Source organism: Mus caroli, chromosome 11 (genome assembly GCF_900094665.2).
Source record: "Mus caroli chromosome 11, CAROLI_EIJ_v1.1, whole genome shotgun sequence".
NCBI classification, from domain to species: Eukaryota; Metazoa; Chordata; class Mammalia; order Rodentia; family Muridae; genus Mus; species Mus caroli.
Genome location: NC_034580.1, coordinates 26,550,325 through 26,569,731, shown reverse-complemented (window position 1 = coordinate 26,569,731; position 19,407 = coordinate 26,550,325). Strand labels below are relative to the sequence as shown.

The following is a 19,407-nucleotide window of genomic DNA, read 5'->3' as shown; positions in this document are numbered from 1 at the left end:
CCAGATATCTGGTATATATGTGCTTTTTGTTTGTTTTGTCTGCTTTCTTGTTGTTGCTGAATTAAATCTTACTCTATACATCTTAAGTACCGGTCTCAGTGTCTTCTTGGGTGCGCGGCTGACCCGAGGCTTGAGTAAGTGCCTCCCTTTGGGAGTTTTGGAGTCTTTCAGTACATCTGTACCAAAAATAGTATACATCACCTAAAAACAATGGTGTGGTTTCTTCTAAAGTGGTTTCATTAGGATCAGCTCCAGCTTCCAAAAGAATCTGTGTGATTTTCCAATGTCCTTGACTCACAGCAAGATGCAATGCACAGAAGCCCTCAAAAGTCTTTGCCTTAATGTAGTTTTCAGATGAATCTGTTGAGGAAGGGAAACCCATTAGCCAAAAGATTATCAGTCCTACTTCTTGGGCATGAAAAACAAAGACTATATGTGAAGTTGAATGAAACAGGAAAGTACCAGTGAGTCAAGGGACAGCTGTATAAGGAAGGACTCCAGTGTGAACAGCCCTTTGGTATTCTTGCTACAGAAACTATGCTCAAGTACTGTTACCACTCTAGAGGCCATGGGACCAAGGAGAAAGAGGCTGATAAATAAGGAGGACTAGAGTCTCATGCAATACCAACTTCATTCATAGCATCAGAAAATCAGACGTCTTATGAAGAGCCACGTTAGTGTACAATTACAAGACAAGCCACACATGGCAAAACTTACTTTCCCATAGGGGCAATAAACAGTTGTAATAAATAATCTTAAGTAAATTCACTCCTATCCATTAAACCTGGGAAGAGCAAGGAACATAATTCCATGTTCTAAAGAAACTGACATCACAGGACTCTTGTCTTGTTTCCTTGGAGTTTTCTCACTACCACTCAGAACTCTCACACAACTTCAGGTTTTACAACTCTTACTAGCTGTGGAGCAGACGAGGGGAGTGGCAAGAGCTGAAAGGTAAGATTTAATATAGATACACTGTCAAAGATTTGCTTAAGGAAGACCTAGTGAAATATTAATGAATGTGATTTTATTTCCAAATTTATTTACAATTTTCAATGAGGAAAATCTCTAGTATTACTTCCTTCTATTCAGTTTTTAATACTTTTTTATTCAAGTTCACATGTGCACATGTATAAAGAAAAGGGAGTGAATACAGATTTGTTAACATCGTTCAGCAGCCAAATGTCAACCTCAAATATTGTTCTCAGGATCACCATTTATTTTCTCTGAGAAAGGAAATTCACAAAAGGGAGCTCATCTGTAAGGTGCAAATCACAGCATAGCCTGCTTTATGCTCCATTCTCAGGAGGAATCTTGACTGTAAGATTAAAGTGTTCTCAATTTAATAGCTCATAAAACAAACTGAGAGGTTACAATGCACCATCCCCTATCAAACAGAAGATTCAGTGGTGGGAAGAATTTGAAACAGACCTTGTTTGATCCTAAAATCTATGTGGGAGCCTAGCTTTGTCCCTATGTGAACCCCAAATAAAAATTTAAATCTTTATTCTGCTAGTAATGGGGGTTTTTATCTGCTGAATATGATAGCTGTCTTTTCTCTGTCAAGGGAAGGATGGAGCAGGAGATAGATGATAGAAGTTGGCTTTTAGTTGAGGATATGGTCGCTGCCATTGTGTCTCAGGTACATTCTCAGTTGCCACCCCCGCTGCTGCTGCTCTCTTCTTCTTGCTGCTGCTTCTTCTTCTTCTTCTTCTTCTTCTTCTTCTTCTTCTTCTTCTTCTTCTTCTTCTTCTTCTTCTTCTTCTTCTTCTTCTTCTTCTTCTCCTCCTCCTCCTCTTCCTCTTCCTCTTCCTCTTCCTCCTCCTCCTCCTCCTCCTCTTCCTCTTCTTCCTCTTCCTCCTCCTCTTCCTCCTCCTCCTCTTCTTCTTCTTCTTCCTCTTCCTCTTCTTCTTCCTCTTTTCTTCTTCTTCCTCTTCCTCTTCCTCTTCCTCTTCCCCTTCCTCTTCCCCCTCTCTTCCTCCTCCCCCTCCCCCTCCTCCTTCCTCATGCTCCTCATGGGTCTTGCCTCAGAACTCAAGCCCAGGAATCTTCGTCTTCTTCCAATCCCAGGCTATAGGCATCTTTATTAACCAATCAGGGATAACTTGGGTATAACAAGGTTTACATAACATTATTTGGTGTACGTGAGGATCTCCTCATCGGGGCAACGCAATCTCATGAGCCAGAAGTTAGCATTTGAATACATAGTTATACCAGACCAACCTCCTACATTTCCCTCTTTTTGTCTAAATAAAAAGGCTCTTTCTCTTACAATAATGAACAACATACAGCAGGAACAATTGTAACATAATTATGAAATCTATGTATAATATTTATATTCACAAAAGTCCAGTCTACTTATATTTGACAACATAGAAGAAAGTATTCTATTATCTATCCTATCTTGGTTAGTTTAGAGTTCTATACATAAATCATTTTCTCATTATAATCTTAAGTATTTAAATCCTCTTTTATAACTTACAACTACATCCTTAAAACACCATTTATAATTCCTCTCCAACCTTCATTAAAACCTCTTCTAGAGCCCTCTAACCTTTATTTGTCTTCCTTAAAATAACTTCTTAAGACTCCAAAATATTTTCTTAGACCTTTTATAATTAAAGTTTAATTTTGAGACTATCACTATCTGGTTTCAATCAGAGACCTGAGAAGGAATAAATATTACCTGAGTAAGTAGAAAATACAAACAAGCAGCTTCCAAGGCTATAGAAAAGGCAGAGAAATGGCTGCCTGAACAGTTCTCCAGAATTGTCTCTAACACTGGTGCATCCATCTTTAGCCTTCTGGCCTAGTGCATCTGACAGACATTTTTGTGAAGCAGGAAATACGAAAGATTTGCTTACCCTGTCTTGGCAGAGTTCAGCAGTAGACTTTGACTGTGTTTTTTTTTTTTTTTTTTTTTTTTGCCCATTTTGGACAGCATTCTGTCTGCAGAGGGAATAAGGCATTTTTCTCTGCCCAGTGGCAGCTTGTGACATTAGAAACCATCTCCTAATTCTTCAATAATCATGTTTTGTTTGTTTCTCCAAAGTCAAATAGGGTGCTGCTAGGAGCTGACATATTTCAATGTCTACTCATGGTATATCTGAACAAGCAAATGTTGCTTGTTTCTAGATATTTATTATCTGTTCAACCATGTGATACTCTAGACTAGTATCTGACATGACCATGAATTTGACTGTCTGACGACTATTAACTTGTATTTTTTAACCATCCCTAACAGTTTACAATAGCAGCTGTCAAAAGGACTAGGACTACTCCTCATATTTTTAAACAAGTTGCACAGGCATAATAGCTACACAACTGTTGAAACATACATAAGTTATGATATACCAAAATCAACCTTAAACATTGTATCAAAATCCAAAGATTTATACCAATGAAAACCTTACACCTGTATCAATATACAATAATCCATATTAATGTAAACAAAAATGACATTATTTGAGAATAGTAATAGCTAAGTTGAAGAGTAGATTAAATAATCTACCCTTTTATACTATTCTTCCTATATGATATCTCTATACCCGTGTTTTCTTCTCAACTTTTTATCTACGAAAAACGTTAGAGAAAAGGAAAGAAAGAAAAAGAGAGAATCCCTGGGTCTAAGCTACCTATTGAATCCTCCCTTCCCAAGACCATAACTATTTTGTAACCATTCTTTTAAATGACAATATATCCATAACTCATAAAATGACCAAAACTATCCACCCCAAACTAAGGGATTCAGACGATGGTCTTTTTGAAATTGCTTCCTGCTGATTTGGAGCATAATATTTCTTTTTGGGGGCCCAAGAAAATTGGAAAAATCTTTAAGTCTTAAGAAAGCCAGCTGCAACATTTCTTTTCTACTCTCTGAGTGCTATGAAAGTTTAGATATTTGTAAAGTCTTAGATGGATCAGTCTGTCAGGCTAGACAAGGTCGGATGGTGGAACAAGTATGTCAGAATCTCACCATCCTCCAGGATGAATCTTAATAGATCCTGTTCCAGCTTATTGGTATTTGGTCCTTTTGTTCTGAAAATATATAAGCTATTAAATGTAACATGCATTTTTGTAATAACAATGTAGGGAATGTAAAATGCACATAGATCATATAAAGATCAAATTTTTGTTCTTTGAACAGGTGAAAGACATCTTTCTTGAGCTAGTAACCAAAACTGCAATATAAAATTTTATCTATGCTATATGAAAGGATGGCATGATGAGTCTTGAGGACTATGTAGCCAACAAAATTCATTGGCTATGTAGAGCTGCAGTTCCTCCTGGACGCATATACACATCCCACTCAGTTTCAGAGTAGTTTCAATAGAGTGTTGGTATTACACATTACCTGTTTAGACCTTTTGATTTTTCTTTTCCTCCTGTCTGTAGTAATGATCTTCTAGAGGTATCCCTCTATCAAAACTGATCCTTAATAGTTTGGATTTGATCCCCAAAGCCTTTTCCCCCTTTTCTGTTGACACAAACATAAAGCCTCTCTCTCAACATAATATACCTTTATCCAGAAGTTTAAAGTATAACTGATCCAATCTGGCAGCCCCTTTCATGCAGGTCTGTTCCATTTTGACTTTTTTCAAGAATATATACAATATCACTATAATCATTGAACATATAATCATGTTTATTCTGACAAATCAAAACAAGACTGTACAAAGTCCAAATAGCCTTCTCTACAGTAATACATATTTGTGGGTCTGCATTTTCACTTGGCTGCTGGGGTGTTCAAACCCCACAAATGTGCAGCTCCCGGAGGCAAAATGCAGAGTGTTAGGCTGTGCTTTTTCCTAGCCATTGGGGTGCCAACATGCCACTCAGGGAAGGCAAAAAACAGTCTAAGATAGGGGTTCCAACCCATATTTCTCCAGCTGAGAAACAGCAGGGGCTGTGATGGATGAGGTAGTTCTCAAACTCCTGGGCACCCAGACACCACTGAGAACCTCATGGAGTTGAGAACAGTGGTTTCCATCCTCCAGTGTACCCCCACTGGGAAGCTCGAGGAGTTGGGAATGGAGTCTGCAGGACAGGGCAGAATCCGGTTTAGCACCAAGTGAGTGCCAAGAGGCATAGGCATGACTCTTGTATGAGGAGGGCCTCCCCCATGGTGGTCCTTGATGAAAGAGACAGTACTTGCTTGTCCCAACTTTTTTATTCATGGTAGATGAAGATGCATACATCTTACTCAGTGTGGACCAGAGATTAAATACCTTTTGTAGGAAGGAATGCCCATGAAGGAAAGCTCATTGGTTAAACACTTGAGGCCTATCTAGACACCTCATTAGCATGGAGAAGTCCAAGTGCTATGCTACATGACTGGTTGTCATGGTTCTCTTAGTATGGTATTATGCACCACCTGGTTGGGACCTAGTTTGAACTCCTGCCATTCTCAATTATGAGACTTATTGGGGTTCTGAACTTTCTACTACCTTACCAGTCCTTCTATATGGTAGCACAGTCCACTGCCCCACATATATTTATTATTTATTGAGACAGGGATTTTCTGTGTATCCCAGGCTATCTTGAATTTGCTCTGTAGATCAGTCCAGCATGATTCACAAGGAACATATCTGTCTCTGTCTTTGTTTCCTTTAGCAAATCTTACCAGCAAGTGCCACCACAACCAGCTCAAGCATATTTTTAAGTATACTATACCTGCTTAGATGTCTGAGTTCTGTATTTTGTGCTAGGCTGAGCTGTCATTAGTTCTACTATAGGAGCCCCACATCTTAATGAAACTGGTTGGCAGTTCAGAGCAGCATGACACCCTATTTCATGAGCTCTTAACTATGGAAAGTACACAGCTTGCATGTTCATGTCCAAGCCTTTAAAGAAGAATTCTGATCCTGGTTGTCAACCCTCAGCTCTAGAAGGCATGAAGAGAGCTCCATGACCTCGGCAGCCTCTGCTAGTCCTGTGTTTCCTTGGCTCAGGGGCTAAGTGTGCCAGCTCTGGGTAAAAACATAGCAAGGCTTGGATTACAGTCAGCCAGGGGTACAGCTGTACGCTAATTTGACCTCTGACCCTCTTGAAACCACTCATGCCAAACTAGCAAGTATTTTGACACTATCTGGAACATTGCAAGGCTTGGGGGAAAAAAAAACATTTCAAAGAAAATGTTGCCCATCTCCCATCCTCCACCCAGTGCCATTGTGGCTTCTATCTTAAAGGAACAAGATGCCTTTTACCTAGGATATATAAAATTTTAACTTGGATTATAAGTAATTTCTTGCCCCACATTAGGCACCAATTTGTTGTAGTTATTATTATTATGAGGGTTTGCTTCACCTCCTTGTTGCCTTATCTATTTATTAGGAGTTTCTAGCCAACTTAGACCATATAATTCCTAAACAAAAGACACAAAAACTGTTAGATTTATAATAAGCTTAAAAGAATTAGAGCGGCAGCCAGCCCCACAACAACCAGAGGCAGCTCCACTCCCAGGTGCTCCAATGTGCCCAGGATCAGAGGATCAGAGCTGAAGAGGACACAACATCTGTATCCCAACACTGGGAGTAACTGGGACTGGCAGGACCCAGGCATGCAGGAACTCCCCAGACCAGTGGCATGGGTTCCTCCCGATCTGTCTGGGCTGGCACCCTGAGTAGACCTTGGTTGCTAACTCTGCAGCCAGCTCCATAACACCCAGAGGCAGCTCTACTCCCAGGTGCTCCAATGCTCCCAGGATCAGAGGATCACAGGATCACAGGAGCTCGGACATACCCAGGATCTTAGGATTGCAGGATCCCAGAGTCATCTTGACTTGGAAGAGTTCTGCCACAACCAGGATTACAGGGAGGACAGGCTCTAGTCAGACATACCCAGGGCAAGTAGCACTAGAGATAACCAGATAGCAAGAGGCAAGTGTAAAAACATAAGCAACAGAAACCAAGGTTACTTGGCATTATCAGAACCCAATCCTCCCACCAATTCTCCCACCATTGCAAGTCCTAGATACCCCAACACACTGGAAAAGCAAGATTCAGATCTACAATCACTTCTCATGTTGATGATAGAGGACATTCAGAAGGACATAAATAACTCCCTTAAAGAAATACAGGAGAACACAGGTAAACAGGTAGAAGCCCTTAAAGAGGAAACACAAAAATCCCTTAAAGAGTTACAGGAAAACACAATCAAACAGGCTAAGGAAATGAACAAATCCATCCAGGATCTAAAAATAGAAATAGAAACAATAAAGAAATCACAAAGGGAAACAACCCTGGAGTTAGAAAACCTAGGAAAGAGACCAGGAGTCATAGATGCAAGCTCACCAACAGAATACAAGAGATAGAAGAGAGAATCTGAGGTGCAGAAGATACCATAGAAAACATTTACACAACAGTAAAAGAAAATGCAAAAAGCAAAAAGCTGCTAACCCAAAACATCCAGGAAATCCAAGACACAATGAGAAGAGAAAACCTAAGGGTAATAGGTATAGAAGAGAGAGAAATTCCCAATTTAAAGAGCCAGTAATATCTTCAACAAAATTATAGAAGAAAACTTCCCCAACCTAAAAAAAGAGATGCTCATGAGCATACAAGAAGCCTACAGAACTCCCAATAGATGGGGCCAGAAAAGAAATTCCTCCTGTCACATAATAATCAAAACACTGAATGCACTAAACAAAGAAAGAATTTTAAAAGCAGTAAGGGAAAAAGGTCAAGTAACATAAAGGCAGACCTATCAGAATTACACCAGATTTCTCATCAGAGACTATGCAAGCTAAAAGATCCTGGGCAGATGTCATACAGACCCTAAGAGAACACAAATGCCAGTCCAGGCTACTATACCCAGCAAAACTCTCAATCACTATAGATGGAGAAAACAAGATATTCCATAACAAAACCAAATTTACACAATATCTTTCCACAAATCCAGCCCTACAAAGGATAGTAGATGGAAAACACCAACACAAAGAGTGAAACTACACCCTAGAAGAAGCAAGAAAGTAATCTTTCAATAAGCCTACACAAACTTAATTCCACCTCTCACAAGAAAATCAGCAGGAAGTAACAATCACTTTTCCTTAATGTCTCTTAATATGAAAATTAATATTACCAACATATCCAAATTGATTGAGATTCAAAAATATGAGGAATTAGAAGTTTGTTGGCTGTCATCCAGCCATATGTCTAATTTGGTTAATTGGAGAAATAGGTTCAATACTATACAATGCATATACACTTTCTGCTTATTTATACATGAACCTCTCCTCTAGTCCATCCATCATCCATCAGAGGTATTGGAAAAGAAGTTATTTGGACGTGGGGGAAGTAGATCTGTTTATAAATATTTCTTAGGGGGTATTTCAATCTTCTTCCTTGTCAGGCTATCAGCAGTTCAATCCAGTAGCAAACACCACGCATGAATCAACAGCTGCAGTCCAGTCCACTTGGCAAACACTACACACAAACCATCAGCTACAATCTAGTCCACTCAATAGACACAATACATAAATTAGCAAGGGCAGTTCAATACAAAAGATATTGTAAGGCTCCCCAACCAGTCAAGTCCACAGAAGTGAGAAGAAGCCACACAGGAACCTCACAAGAAGTTCTTTGGCAAGTTTCTCTCTATGAAGTCACCATAAACAGAGCTCAGCAATGCAATGTAAGCCAAACCAATTCATGTGTGTCATCAGCAAAGACTAATGAGGTGGAACAAGGCAAACCCTCTACCTCGAACTGTCTGTGGGATCATATTAATATTCCTTCGAAACATTATGTATCCTTTCACCTGTTTGCTATAGGAAAGCATTCCTTCATGTGTCTGCTTAAGCAAAACATCCTTTCACCTGTGTACCCCAAACTGATTTTTCAAAGAAATGAGAAGTTTCCATTTCACAGTCCAGACATTGGCACAAAACCATTTAAAAGTACTAAGTTAACAAACAGAAATGACTATAATTATGCACATATACACATATGAGTTATAATCCATCATTTCATTTTCTAATTCCAGAAATGGCTTAAAACCAATTACACACCAGTGGTATTCAGATCTTGGTTTAGAATATCATTCTCCAATAGAAGAAACCAAGTCTCATAAAAATAGCTGATTCCAGCACTGGATCTAAGAATATATAAAATGAACCTGAAGCATATTTATAGAGTCACAAAGTTAAAAAAAAAACTCAGAAAAGAAAAAATCAAGTATTTTGAAAGGACAATGAAGCCTATCTAGCCAAGAGTTTTTAAGACAATAATAATAATATTGTACAAAGCAATAACCCAAAGTACAAAACCAATATCCCTGAGTCCCTATATATACAAATGGATGAATGAATAAATGAATGAATGATGAGAAGGAAGAGATAAATCACCCAAACAACAATAGCAAGAAAAATTCCAGGGATGGAGATTTAATTAAGTTGTTAGAGCACTGGCCTAGCATGTATAAGGTCCAAGTTTCAATCCCCAGCACTAGGGAGGGAAGAAATAATAATTTATGTAGAGATTCATCCCATAAAACTAAAGATTTATTACCACCCCTTAAGTATAAACCACTGGTACAATTTGAATGCACACACATTATACTAAAGGAAACAAGACTTCTGACATGGGGCTAGGGATACAGTTCAGTAAAAGAACACCATCTGACTAGTGTGTGGTCCTGGGATTTGGTCCCTAGCATAAAACAAACAAACAAAAAAACCTCTGATGTACAAATCTATGTATCTATGATGTAAGGAAAAAGGAAAAAAAAAAAAGGCTTATGTATGTGTATGGAGGTCAGAGAACAATTTGAAGGAATCAGTTCTCTCCTTTCATTATGTGGGTACCTGAGATAAAATTCAGAACAAAAGGCTTGGTGGCACCTGCCTAATCCACTGAGCTATCTAATCACCTCTTCCCCTTTACTTCTTAGCATTCTCAAAGTAGGAAATTCAAATGACTGAGAAACACAAAGGAATGTTCATCAGGGAAATGTAAATAAAAACTACTTTGAGATTCCACCTTACACCCATCAGAATAGGTAATATTAATAAAACAAGTGACACCTCATGTTGGGGACCATGTGCAGTAAAGGATTTCCATGTAGAGTATCATGGATTTCTGGTTGGAGTACAAACTTGTACAGCCACTATGAAAATCAGTTTAGTGGTTCCTCAGTAAGATGGGAATCAATCTACCTCAAGATTCAGCAATACCACTCTTTAGTCATACACCAAAGGACATTTCATCCTATCACAAAAACACTTGCTCAACCATGTTCTATTCATAATAGCCAGAAATTGGAAACAATCTAGATGTTCCCCAACAGAAGAATAGATGAAGAAAATGTGGTATATTTACACAATGGAGTATTATTCAGCCATTTTTTTAAAAATGAAATCATGAAATTTTCAAGTAAATGATGGAACTAGAAAAATAATTCTGAGTGAGGCATCTCAAACTTAGAAAGAGAAACATGGTATGTATTTGCTTGTATAGGGACATCAGCTGTTAAATCAACGATAAGCAAGCTACAATCCAAGAACCACAAAGGTGACTTACAGGGACTAGGGGGAACAGATCTTGTCAGAAAAGGTAAATAGAATATATAGATATGGATGGGTACGAGGGTTGGAATAAGAAGATAAAATGTGAAGGAGGAGGGGTATATTAATCAGGGAACTAATTCTAGAGTCACAGAACATATGAAATGTCTTTCTATATTAAGGGAATTTATTATGATGAGTTACAGTCTGTAGTCCAACTCCCCAACAATGGTCAGCTGTGAATGGAAAGTCCAAGAATCTAGTAGTTGCTCAGTTCCACAAGGCTATTTGATTGATCTGATCAAGTCTGTAAAAGTAGGTTCCACCAGACGTGCTGGCAAGTAAATGAAAGCAAGCAAAAAAAAAAAAAAAAAAAAAAAAAAAAAAAAAAGTGACTCATCTCTGTGTAGGTTTCCAGCAGAAGCTGTGGCCCAGATTAAAGGTGTATACCACGATGCCTGGATCTGGGACTTGCTTTGTCCCAGGCTGACCTTGAACTCAAAGATCTCCTTGCCTTAGTCTCCTGGGATTAAAGGCATGTACTACCTTGCCTAGACCTAAGCTTTTCATGGCCACTATGCCTCAAGATCTATATCCCAAGATCCAGGTCAGAAACATGTGTCTTCCATCTTCAAGAACAGGATCACAGGTGAGCCCTCCAATTCTGGATTGTAGTTCATTCCAGATATAGTCAAGTTGACAACCAGAAATAAACATTACAATCCACCCTTTGTCAATTTGATACAAATAATATCTCACGTCCACATGAAACAATAACTAGCTCATGAATATGCCTAACATGATATAACTATTCCTCAGACAATCAAAAAAGAATTTGTAAATTTACAAATTTACAAATCCCTTGGGAACACTCCTTTACTATCTCAACTTAAATGCAGATTGATGTTAAAGATATTGGAGGGAAACACAAATAGCTATACAAATGTGTTCTTAACAAAATAAAACAGAAACATTCATATTAATTTATAATCTTCATTTCTGTAACTGGTCACATAGCCTTAGACAGTATTTATAACTACCTTCCTCTACTATGCATTCTGTATTTCCTCCACCCTCTGTAAGCACCTAGGCAGATTTTGGCTCTTTTCCTGGAGGAGTGATCCATACCTTCATTCCTGATGGGTCTGTGTCCTTTGTCATCCTACTTGGATTAGGCTGTTATAGTTTCCCATTGACTTTAATGTGATATGGTAGTACTAAGAGACGCCCTAAGGGATCTCCTGCACTCCAGACATAATCTTTCTTACCTCGCTGTAGAGAGGCAATCCAATTTACCCATGGTAATCTGGATCTATCACCCCTCCTAACGCTGTTACTGCTTTCTTAGCCTGTTGGTTTAAGGACATTAAAAGCCCAAAATGACCAGGGGGATTTCTGAGCTTCCAGTTCAATGGAATGTTTGTTGTGGCTCCTAGTAAGAGAACTGCCCCCCTCTGGAACCAAAACTTCTAGGTCACCAGAATCTAGGGTTGTGGGGACAGGAAGCAAAAAATTTTCTAGAGGGTAACTAGGAGTGATAGTGAATGGAACTATTCCCTTTTCCAACCCTTGATTCCTGGACCATGTATCCTGGAAGAAACTGTACCATATATTGGATGCTGATTTGAAGCATATACTGCCTTCTGAATACCTCTACTCCAGCCCTCCATGCTGCTGTCACCTAATTGTCACTATAATGGTCTTCAAAAGGCCATTCCAACTTTCTATTAGACCAGCTGCTTCAGGATGGTGGGGAACATAGTAAGACCAGTGGATTCCATGATTGTGGGCCCACTGTCACACTTCTCTGACTGTGAAATGAGTTCTTTGGTCAGAAACAATACTATGTGGAATTCCATAACAATAGATAAAGCATTCTGTGAGTCCACAGATGGTGGTTTTGGCAGAAGCATTACATGCAGGAAAGGTAAATCCATAACCAGAATAAGTATCTACTCCAGTAAGAACAAATGTCCTTTCCATGGAGGAAGTGGTCCACTGTAGTCAAACTGCCACCAGGTTGCTGGCTGGTCACCTCAAGGAATGGTGCCATACCTGGGGCTCAGTGTTGGTCTCTGCTGTTGGCAGATTTGGCATTCAGCAGCAGCTGTAGTCAGGTAAGCTTTGGTGAGTGGAAGTTCATGTTGTTGAGCCCAAGCATAACTTCCATCTTGGCCACTATGGCCACTTAGTTCATGTGCCCATTGAGCAATGGCAGGGATGCTTGGGGAAAGAGGTTGACTGTCCACAGAACGAGTCATCTTATCCACTTGATTATTCAACTCTTCCTCAGCTGGTCATCTTTTGGTGAGCATTTACACGGGACACAAATATTGTCACATCCTTTGCCGACTTGGAGAGATCTATCCACATACTTCTTCGCCAGATGTCTTTCTCACCAATTTTCCAACCATGATCTTTCAAAGTCCCTGACCATCCATCCAATCCATTGGCTATAGCCTATGAGTCAGTGAACAATCATACATCTGGCCATTTCTTCTTCCAAACAAACTGTAATACCATGTGTAATGCCAGAAGTTCTGCCCACTGTGAAGATTTTCCTTCACCTGTATATTTCATGTTGTCTCAGAAAGGGGTTGTAATGCTGCAGCTGTCCACTTCTAGATGGTGCCTGCATAATGTGCAGAATCGTCAGTAAACCAGGACCCAGTCTTCTCTTCTTCAGTCAGCTGATCATAGTGAACACCCCATGAGGCTATAGGTGCATGCTTGGCAGCAGATGGCATTGTGACAGGAGTAGAAACCATAGGCATTTGAGCAACTTCTTCATGTAACTTGCTTGTGCCTTCAGGACCTGCTCTGGCCCAATCACATATATATCACTTCAATTTGATAATAGACTGCTGCTGTACACATCCTACTTTATGACTTGGAGGGTCTGATAACAACCATCTCATGATGGGCAGGCAGTTCAGGTTGCATGGTAACTATTGCCAAATGTTCAGTTTCCATTAAGGCCCAGAGCTGTTTTTCAAAGAGAATAGTTGTCTGCAGATGATGATAGAGCTTTATTCCCAAATCCCAAAGGTCTCTTCTGTTATTCACCTACAGAGGCCTGCCAGAGGCTCCAAACAGCAACCCTACCTGCCACTGACATCTCAAGTACCATCAAGTCTGTTGGATGATATGGTCAGAGTGGTAGAGCAGCCTGGACAGCAGCCTAGATTTGTTGAAGAGCCTTCTCCTGTTCCAGGTCCCTCAAAGCTAGCAGCTTTCTGAGTCACTTGGTAAATGGGCCTGAGTAACACGCCCAAGAGAAGAATGTGCTATCTCCAGAATCCAAATAGACCACTAAATGTTGTGCTTCTTTCTTGGTGGTGGAAGGGGCCACCTTAGAAAGAATATCTCTGCATGCCCCACACCACTGGACTCCTAAGAATTTCACTGAGGTAGACAGTCCTTGAATTTTGGATAGATTTATTTCCCATCCTCTGATATGAATATGTGTTACCAATTAGTCCAAAGTGGTTGCAACTTCCTGCTCACTTGGTCCAATCAGCATAATATCATCAATATAGTGCACTAATGAATAATTTTGTAGGAGTGACAGATGAACAAGATCCCTTCTAACTAAGTTATGACACAGGGCAGAAGAGTTAATATATCCTTGAGGCAAAACTGTAAAGGTATACTGCTGGCCTTGCCAACTGAAAGGAAAATTGCTTCTGGTGGTCCTTATAGACAGACACTGAGAAGAAGGCATTTGCTAGATCAACAGCTGCATACCAAGTACCAGGAGATGTGTTAATTTGCTCGAGTAACAAAACTACATCTGGTATAGCAGCTGAAATCAGAGTAACTACCTGATTTAGTTTTTGATAGTCAACTGTCATTCTCCACTGCACTGGCCAGATAGGTGAGTTAAAGGGAGATGTGGTGGAAACCACCACCCCTGCATCTTTCAAGTCCTTTGTGGTGGCAGTAACGTCTGCAATTTCTCCAGGAATACAATACTGTTTTTGATTCACTATTTTCTTTGGCAGAGGCAACTCTAAAGGCTTCCATTTAGCCTTTCCAACTACAATAGCCCTCACTCTACAGGTCAGGGAACCAATGTGAGAATTCTGCCAACTTGTAAGTATATCTATCCCAAGGATACATTCTAGAACTGGGGAAATGACCATAGAATGTGTTCGGGGACTTAATGGACCTACTGTGAGTCGGACATCACTCAAACTCCATTAATCACCTGCCCTCCATAAGCACCTACTTTAACTGGAGGGCCAGAATGTTTCTTGGGATCTTCTGAGATCAGTGTCCCTTCTGAACCATCCAATAGACCCCAGAAAGTCTGATTATTTCCTTCTCCCTGGTGTACAGTTACCCTTGTTACCCTCTGGGGAAGAACTGGAGAAAGGCTAACAGCAAAACTTTTAGATGTCTTATCAAGATCCTTCCTCAGGTGACCCTGGCCACCCCTTCATTCAAGGGGTCTTGGGTCTGCAAACTGGCTCAAAGCTGGAAACTGATTGACTGGCCGAGATTGCCTTTTGCCACTATCTAATGTAGACTTTCTTTCATTTGTTTGAGAATTTTCCTGCTTATACAGGTCAAACAGATATGCAATAGGCTTCCTATCTATTTCACGCCTGAAAACAGACTTGGAGGGTATCTTGAGACTGTATCTAAAAGTAAAGATGAATCAAAGTACTTTTATAGACATTATTATATTTAAGGTGTGTCTTGATGGCACACCTGGACAGATTACGATATTCACCTGGTCAGCTTCTGGGACAAACATTACTGAGGCTCTGACACCCTCACTTTCAACAGTGTTTACCTACTTAATGGATATATCACAAAATACAAACCCAGTAGTCTTTATGTTCAATATGCTTTATGCATACAGAATCTTACTTATATAAAACTAAACTGGCTCTCATTGCAGTCATGAACAAAGTGTCTCTGCTGTAGAGGGTACAGTTTCTATGAACTCTGTGTGCAAATCACTAATGCTGCAGAAAGTTATGAGGAAATATCATCCTGAATATGAACATTTGAAGTACTCACTGGCAAATGCACAGAGTGAACAGCAGAAAGAGTAACTAGTACGCCCTTAGAAAGGGCTCTTGTAGACTTGGACTGGAGACTACCAAATACACTAGGTCCTGTGCTAGGACCTTCAAACTTGATATTTACTCAAGAAACTGGATGAAAAAGATGAAGAAGCTGACAGTGACATTCCTAACACTGATCACAAAGTTACAAAGGAAAGCCATGAAGAACCAACATTTCAGAATTTCACAAGGATCAATGGCACAAAACTAAAAGAGAAACAACTGGATAGCTTCCATTTCCTTTGGGAAATCTCACTTGTTCTAGAAATCTGAAATCCTGTATCTCTATACAAAGAAACTCCTCAATGTGATTCTAGTTTTCTTCTGCACAGTAGCTTCTCTTGTGAGAGCAATCAAAAATGAAGTCAGAGTTAGAAGATGTGGAGCTGGTAGGCAAATTCCAAGGCTCTGCCTTGTGTGTATGCAAGGAAGGATGCTCACTGCTCTGGAACCTGATCACTGTGCAGCCTAAGTTGTGTCACTTGAGCTCACTTCCTGTGAATAGAAAAAAAACTTATCATCCTAATAATGAATTTGGATCTCTACTAAGCTGGACTCATAGACCCAGCTACCCTAGCATTGTGTACTTCAATCCAAACCTTACATTATTGACTGTCCTTTTAGCAGAAGGAAAGGGCGAAACAAGCCTGCACAAAGTTGCCCTTGCAACCAGTTAGTGTCACTGTGTGATGTTCCCTGTACTAACTTGCTAGAATATTATAAAGAATTCTGTTTGGACAGTGAATTGAATAAAGGTTCTAATGAAAAACAAAACAGAAAACAAAAACACTAGTTTAGGAAGGTAACATTCAGAGTTAGAAGATTTGGAATTAGAAGAGTTAGGCTACAATCCAGGCTTTTCCAGTTATAATTTGGATTACACTTTAGGCAGGATACTTAAATTCTCTATGGCTCAGATTCAATAACTATGAAATAATAGATGGCCTAATCTTCAGTGGGTCTCAATGGAATTATGAGTATAATTTGAATTTTAAGAAACAATAAATACAGGTAGATATACAATCACTTTGCTAGCTATGTACTAAAAAGTTGCTATAAATTTAGTAAAGTCACCAAAGTATCATTCTAAGGTTTTCAGTGAGCTGGCTGACTGGTTAAAAACACTAGACACGTAAGCCTGATCACCTGAGTTCTATCCTAGGAACCCATGAAAAGGTGGAAATAGAGAAACAACTCCACAAAGTTGTCTACTGCCATGCATGCACCATTGTACACTCACCCTCTCAAACATATATCATGCATACACATGTCAACACATCAATATACAAACAGATTCAACAATAACTTAAGAAAGGGTTCAGCCAGGCAGAAGGCTTCCATAAACCTTGTGAGTTCTTGATTACACCTGAGAGCTGGGACCATGTGAGCTGGACTTGCATCAGCCACCTGTGCAGGCGTGACAAGAGTAGAGCCAAACACTCCAATAACACCATGCCCTATATCTGCTGACACAAAGTATAGTTTCACTTTTGAATAATAGGTTATCTCATTACTAATTACAGTGATAGGTAGCAAACTGTTATTTTGAGTTTTACTGACCACTACGAGGAAAACCAAAACTGCATAGTTCATGGTAGAAGACAGATTAAAAATTAAGAACAGAACCACATCTCAGTAAATTGAGCTAAGTTTGGTGAGGCCAGATCTCAAAAGAGTGGATCATAAGTGTCAGAAAAGCCTGTGTCAAGCAGATTACATTATCAAGCTTTATCAATGCAAAACACAGACCTTACATCAATGGGAAAAAGATATTTTGAGCCAAATATGAATTACCATGGTCTGGAAACATGGATTAAGGTTACTTTGTTCAAGTATGGAAACAGTCATATGATCTTTTATATTCACAGACCAAATGCTGCATATCATACATGAAGATATTTTCCAAATACATTGGGAAAATATCAGGTATTTGGATTGCAGAAAGACAGAAAATGCTCACTAAAAGTTTTATATGTTAACTGATGACATTCTTAACTATGGGTTGCTGGAAGCTAATAGTCTATTTCATTAGTAGACTCCAAAACTTTTACTCAATAGCTAAAAGGATGTTAGCCCAGATACAGATGTGTGTGTGTTTGGGGGGTGGGGGGCGTTGATAAATGTATAGTATTTTAAAAAACTAAGATAATCCTAGATAAATTTGTCTCTCTATCTGCAACATTCCAGCATGCTACAATCACAATGTTTAAGCAGTCCATCAACCTCACAGAATCAATAATCTTATCAAGAAACTACTTCCACATAGAAACATGTTACAGAGTACAATTTAAATCCATATCCCTGGGCCTCAGCCACCCATATTCAATGGGCTATCTTGACACTGAAACAAAGCTCAGTTAAGTAAAAGTGTTTGCTACACTAGCATGAGGATCAAGTTTGGAATGCCAGCCCTGGTGTCTCCCTGTCCACCATAGCATGAGCTCTAAAACTCACTGGCCAAATAGCCTAGCCCAATCAATAAGCTCCAAGTTCATTGACAGACTTTGCCTTAAAATCTAAGGTGCAGAGTCTGAAGAGATAGCTTTAACCTTCAACAGGTCAACTTTGCTGACCTGTCAGTGTGCTTTAACTTCACTGAGTTTTGGTCTTCTCAATCAAAACAAAATATGTTTTAAGTTTTAATACTGTTCTTAAGAGATCCACTACACAAAAATGTCTCTAATCTGTAAGCTCCAAATAAGACAGATTATTTAAAAATGATGTCAGTCAATGACCACACACACACACACACACACACACACACACACACACACGTAGTTCTTTTGTGAAGGCTAAAGTTATATTTTGAATTTTAAATACTATGCTTAAGAAATCTATAAAACCAAAATGCTTCTAATCTGCAAGCCCCAAGGACAGAAAACGTCCTGAAATGTAGGGAGCCGTTGTTCGTGTAAGATAACAAGTCACATATTTTCACTTCTGTAAATAAGGTTGGCTGCCCCAGTTGTACAGGATGTACTTGGTCACATGCAGGCAGGAGGTACTTAGACAAGAAGTACATGAGAATGTATGCTAGCCCACATGGGACAAAGGCAGGAGGTATGTGGCCTTGTGGGTTTTGCCCTTATAAGCATCTGACTAACATAATTCACAGCCTTTGTCTGGGTCTCTCCTGGATATAGACCTGGCCAGTGTCCATGGTCCTGTCCAGTATTTAATAAAGCTTGCTTCAAACCTGGCTCCAAAAAATGTGGTAGTGGACTTATTTTTACCTGATGAGATAATGAGATGTAACATGATCTGTAAGAGCAGATTAATTATATAAATCAAGCATCTGACACATAAAACAGATCACAGTGCTCAACCTTCATCCCCCTTTCTGCAATGCAGACCTTTTTTACTCAGTAAAATACTAGTTACACTTCACAAGCTGTCCTTGGAGGAAGAAGCTAGCCAGGTTGACAGCACTGCTGACTCCTTTGGTGCAAATAGTGCTGCTAAGTATAGGTCAATCTTTGAGCATTCAGTATGCAAAGTTGTGAAAATATGTTCAATACCACATGAGCTTTATTTTCTCAAAAGTGAAATAATCCTGCTTAATGTTTTTTTTTTTTTTTATGTATTCATTATCTATCTTTCCTCAGGACATTATAAGCACTATAAAGAGAGGTACTCTGGTCCATGCTGTACTGCAAATATAAAGTCCAAGTAATTAGAAAATTTCTCAAAGATAAAGATACTAAGAAGTGTGTTGCTTTTGTTTTGTTTTTAAAGCTTAGGGCTAGAGAGATGGCTCAGTGGATAAGAGAACTTGCTGTCCATGAAGAGAAGCCAGGTTTCATTCCCACCGTCAATCAACACAATGGC

General features: G+C 39.4%; 1 pseudogene; it reads left to right on the top strand.

Moving 5' to 3' along the window:
* Nucleotides 1-15,159: 15,159 nt before the first annotated feature.
* On the top strand, nt 15,160-15,844 carry LOC110304210 (annotated as a pseudogene).
* Nucleotides 15,845-19,407: the final 3,563 nt, after the last annotated feature.